This window comes from Bombina bombina, chromosome 7 (assembly GCF_027579735.1).
Source record: "Bombina bombina isolate aBomBom1 chromosome 7, aBomBom1.pri, whole genome shotgun sequence".
NCBI classification, from domain to species: domain Eukaryota; kingdom Metazoa; phylum Chordata; class Amphibia; order Anura; family Bombinatoridae; genus Bombina; species Bombina bombina.
Genome location: NC_069505.1, coordinates 481,780,827 through 481,786,826, shown reverse-complemented (window position 1 = coordinate 481,786,826; position 6,000 = coordinate 481,780,827).

Below are 6,000 nucleotides of genomic sequence, written 5' to 3'. Positions count from 1 at the left end.
AAGGAAAAGCCTTGGCTTGGGTGTCACCTTTGCTAGAAAAGAATGATCCTATACTGTTGGATGTTGATACATTTCTATCTACATTCTCAAACGTATTCGATAAACCTGGAAGGTCATCCGCTGCTGAAGCAACTCTCCTGGATTTACGTCAAGGAAATCAACCAGTCTCTCAATATGCAATTGAGTTCCGCACCCTTGCCTCTGAAACCACTTGGAATCAGGGAGCACTCAGAGCCGCTTTCCGTAAAGGACTTTCTGAGCGTCTCAAGGATGAATTGGTGTATCGTGAACTTCCAGAGTCCTTAGAAGCCTTAATAAATCTCTGTATCTGTCTCGACGCCAGGTTTCGTGAACGCCAACAAGAAAAGGATAGAACACAGAGGACTGCCACTCGAACTCCTTTTCGTTTAGCTCCTCGTTTTTCTAGTCCAGTCACTCCAGCCTCTCCTACTACTGATCAGGCTGAACCCATGGAAGTAGGAAGTATAAAATTAACTGAGACTGAACGCTTAAGAAGACGGACTCTTGGCTTATGTCTGTACTGTGGCCTTAAAGGACATTTATTAAGGGATTGTCCTACTAGGCCAGTAAAAGCCAGGGCTTAACTCTAGTCCAGGGAACTGAGTTAAGCCAAAATAGTGGTCATTCCCTATACAAGAAACTCTTTGTTCCAGTAACTCTTCTAATTGGACAAAAGAAGATCTATACCCAAGCCCTAATTGATTCTGGTGCTGGAGGTGTGTTCATTGACTCTACATTTGTTTCTACTCATTCTATACCCTTACTAAAGAAGGAGTATTCCATTTCAGTCTCTACGGTCAGTGGAGATCCTTTGGGTTCTGGATACATTCAGTTTTCTACTCAACCCTTAATCCTCACCGTAGGAATACTTCATTCTGAGACAATTTGTTTCGATGTCATTCCCACTCCGCAATTTCCCATTATCTTGGGATTACCCTGGCTCCAGATTCACAATCCCATTTTTTCTTGGACTTTCGGTGAACTCACTTCCTGGGGATCTACATGCCAGACTAAATGTCTTCAAGAGATTACTAAGTTACCACTCACTATTGCTCTCACAGTTGAAACTCCGGAATCCTTACCTATGCATTACCATGACTTTGTGGATGTCTTCTCCAAAAAAGAAGCGGAACGTCTTCCTCCTCATCGCCCTTTTGATTGTCCCATTGACCTCCTTCCTGGGGCTGCCTATCCTCGAGGCAAAACATATCCACTTTCTAAACCAGAAAACATGGCTCTGGAAGAATATATAAAAGACAATCTGGCTAGAGGATTTATTCGACCCTCCTCTTCCCCTGTAGGGGCTGGTTTCTTTTTTGTGGGAAAAAAGGATGGCGGATTAAGACCCTGTATTGATTATCGTGGATTGAATCAGATTACCATCAAGAACAGTTATCCTCTGCCCCTTATTCCTGAACTTTTTACTTATCTTCAGGGAGCCACCATTTTCACCAAACTCGACCTACGTGGTGCATACAACTTGATCCGTATACGCAAAGGAGATGAGTGGAAGACTGCCTTTAACACTCGATTTGGGCATTATGAATATTTGGTCATGCCCTTTGGGCTATGCAATGCTCCGGCGGTTTTCCAGCATTTTGTAAATGAGATCTTTCGTGATTTTTTGAATATTTTTGTTATCATATACCTGGACGACATCTTAATTTTTTCTCAGAACCACCAAGATCATGTGCACCACGTCAAGAAAGTACTTCAACGTCTAAGAGAATTCCATCTGTTTGCTAAACTGGAGAAATGTTCTTTCCATCAAAAAATCATACCCTTTCTGGGTTATGTAATATCGGCATCTGGATTCGAAATGGACCCTACTAAACTTTCTGCCATTTTGGATTGGCCTAGACCTGATTCTTTGAAGGCTTTACAACGTTTCCTAGGCTTCGCCAATTATTACAGAAAGTTCATCAAGAATTTTGCTACTATTACTTCTCCTCTTACTTCTCTCACAAGAAAAGGACAAAACTGTAAAGTATGGCCGTCTGAGGCTATAGAAGCTTTTGAATCTCTCAAAGAAGCTTTTTCCTCAGCTCCTATCCTTCGTCATCCAAATCCTGAGTTTCAATTTATTCTGGAGGTGGATGCTTCCTCTGTTGCTGCTGGAGCGGTTCTGTCTCAACGAATACCAGAGACTGGAAGGATTCATCCTGTTGCTTTTTTCTCTAAAAAATTCACTCCTTCCGAATTTAACTATGACGTAGGGAATAAAGAGTTGCTTGCCATCAAGATGGCATTGGATGAATGGAGACATTGGCTGGAAGGTACTTCTTTGCCATTTACTATACTTACTGATCATAGGAATCTTCTGTATCTCCAAACAGCCAAACGACTAAATTCCAGGCAAGCACGCTGGTCCTTATTCTTCTCTCGGTTTCACTATAATTTGTCTTACATACCTGGTTCAAAAAATATTAAAGCAGACGCACTTTCCAGACAATTTCAAGATACCCCAGTTCCTGAGTCTGGTACCATTCTCCAACCTCATGAAGTCATTGCCCAGTTAACAACTTCTTGGTTACAAGAATTACAGTCCGCTCAAGAGCGTCTTCCTTTGTCCTGTAAACCTCCCAATGGTTTACTCTTTGTTCCTGAACGCCTTCGTTCCAAGATTTTATTTTGGGCTCATGATAGTCCCCTTTCTGGACATCCTGGCATCAGTATTACCACTCGAAACCTCAAACAACATGTCTGGTGGCCTACACTCTCTCAAGATGTGAAGGATTACGTCTCAGTATGCACACAATGTGCCATGAACAAAACTCCACGCCAACTTCCTTCAGGATTACTCCAACCATTGCCTATACCTCACCAGCCTTGGACTCATGTATCCATGGACTTTATTACCGATCTTCCCTTGTCCACTGGGAACAATACTATCTGGGTGGTGGTCGACAGGTTCACTAAGACGGCTCATTTTGTACCCTTGCCAGGATTACCATCTGCCAAAAGACTCTCTGAACTTTTTATTCTACATATTGTAAGAATCCATGGATTTCCTCTTGATATTGTTTCAGATAGAGGGGTACAATTCGTTTCTCGATTTTGGAGGTCACTTTGTAAACATTTTGGTACTACTATATCTCTCTCTACTTCTCACCACCCACAATCGAATGGTCAGACTGAAAGAGTAAACCAGTGTCTTGAAACATATCTTAGACATTATGTGGATCATTATCATTCTAACTGGACTTCTTACCTTCCTTTGGCTGAATTGGCCCATAATGCCCGGTACAATTCCTCCCTTCAGACTTCTCCTTTTCATGCAGCTTACGGATATCAGCCTAGGACGTTCCCTTTGCATACTTCCTCCACAGTGAATCCTGCTTCTGATCTTACAGCCCGAAGATTAACTCGACATTGGCAGAAGATACATCGTATTCTTTCTGTAACTTCTAGACGTTACAAGTTCTTTTCGGATCTTCGACGGAAAAAGGCTCCCAAATATCGCCCTGGTGATAAAGTTTGGATTTCCTCTCGATTTCTTCGCCTGAAACAACCTTCTAACAAATTGGGACCACGATATGTGGGTCCTTTCCGAATAATGGGTCAGGTATGTTCCACTGCTTATCGGGTAGCTTTACCCAAGTCTCTCAAAGTCCATCCGGTATTCCATGTTTCTCTTTTAAAACCTGTGATGATTAACAGGTATTCTAAGCCTTTTTCTAAACCTCCACCGTTATTGGTGCATGGACATCCTGAGTTTGAGATCAGCCATATTCTAGATTCCAAATTGCGGGGCAAGAAATTGTATTATCTCATTCATTGGAAGGGTTATCCAGTCACGGAACGTTCTTGGGAACCTGCTCATCAAGTAAATGCTCCAATATTGGTCAAGACCTTCCACAAGACTCATCCTGATAGACCTGGTCCTGTCCCCCGGAGGGGCCCTTGAGGAGGGGGTGCTGTCATGAGCGCTTCCGTTCATCGCCGTGTCGCCGCGGCTCCCGGAACTCCTCTGTGTCTCTGACGTCATGTTGCTTAGCAACATGACGCTTTCTCTCACACCCCTCTGATGACGGTTACGCTCCTGCCCTTTAAATCTCGGCGGGAGATCTGAATCTGGGCCCGTTTGTTTGTTTCCCTGGATTGTGAGTACCATATCAGTTTTATTCTTCTGTGTACCGACTTCTGCCTGCCTGACCAAGCCTCTTGCCTAATCCCTACTTGCTGATATTTGGACATTGACTTCTGCCTGCCTGACCTTGCCTGTAGCTATTACCCTTTTGCTGACACTTGGATGCCGACTTCTGCTTGCCTGACCCTGTCTTTTGCCTATACCTTTTGCTGATATTTGGATGCCGACTTCTGCCTGCCTGACCTTGCTTTGGCCTTTACCTTTAAACCTATTCTTTGTTAAACAAGACCTGCTTAAAGGGACATTTTACTTTTACAAGCTGCAAAAGAGAACTTTGCCTTTCTGTTTGTTATACACCTGCTTAAAAGGGACATTTACTTTTACAAGCTGCAAAAGAGAACTTTGCCTTTCTGTTTGTTATACACCTGCTTAAAAGGGACATTTACTTTTACAAGCTGCAAAAGAGAACTTTGCCTTTCTGTTTGTTATAAACCTGCTTAAAGGGACATTATACTTTTACAAGCTGCAAAAGAGAACTTTGCCTTTCTGTTTGTTATACACCTGCTTAAAAGGGACATTTACTTTTACAAGCTGCAAAAGAGAACTTTGCCTTTCTGTTTGTTATAAACCTGCTTAATGGGACATTATACTTTTACAAGCTGCAAAAGAGAACTTTTCCTTTGTTTTACAAGCCTGCTAAAGAGGACCTTTTTCAGAAGCTTCAAAGTAAGAGCATTTCCTTTTTGTTCTTTGTACTACTTAAAGGGACGTTTTATCCTTTGTGGCTTTCCTGCATTCTGGAACAATATTCATTTTTGTTATCTTCTAATCTGCTTCCTGAGTGGGTCACGTCCTGGATATTTCTCAGTGTGCTAGCGTGTGCTTTCAATTCACGCTAGCAGTTGGGTTACATCCCGGATTGATTCCAGAGCGGCTGACAACAAGTATATACTTTATTATGATTGTATCATGTGACTTTATCCCCTAGGATACAATTCCTAAACCTATCATAACTACTGTTGTATTTTTTAAGTACTTTTAAAGGCCAGTTTGTATATTCATTACATATTTATCCAAGCAGATATTTTGCTTAAATAATCCTCATCAAGAGGATGTTTAAGGTTAAACAATTACCTACTGACAAACTATCATACAGTGAAGGATATTTTTTCTGATATAAACACTTTAATCATCTGACTTACAAAATAATGTCTTTATTAGGCTGACCATAGTGCCGCTTTAAGAAGGAACACATATGAAAAATACATATGTGAGGGTTCTTATACAAAACCATTTCTTTAAACAGTCCTGAAAACAGCCCTGACATATGTATTTTTCATATGTGTCCCTTTTAAAGCGGCAATATGGTCAGCCTAGTCTTTATATATATATATATATATATATATATATATATATGAGTGTGTGTGTGTGTTTGACCAGAGTGAATGCAAGCCCTAATGAACATCTTTTTAAAAATACATTTTTTTTATTTTTTACATCCTGCCCCAAAAATATTATGTCTAAAAAAAAGGCCTTAAACCTGGGATGGGGTGGGGCAGCAGAATTTTGAGTGCCTAGGGCAGCACAAAACCTAAATACGCCCCTGTATATATATATATATATATATATATATATATATATACAGAGAGAGAGAGAGAGAGAGTACTACAAAATCTTAGGCCATCATTAGATTTGTTGTTTAGCAAAGTTTTAATAACCGTACATATTTATTTTTCAGTCTCTTTATTAAGATACAAACAGAAAATACAAGAAATATGTACACAAAATTAGTTCTTCTTTAGATTTAGGTTGTCTTTTATTTCTTTCTCTGTACAGGTGATCCCTTAGTACTGCCTCTATAATATTCAGGTCTGGACTCTGTGGAAACC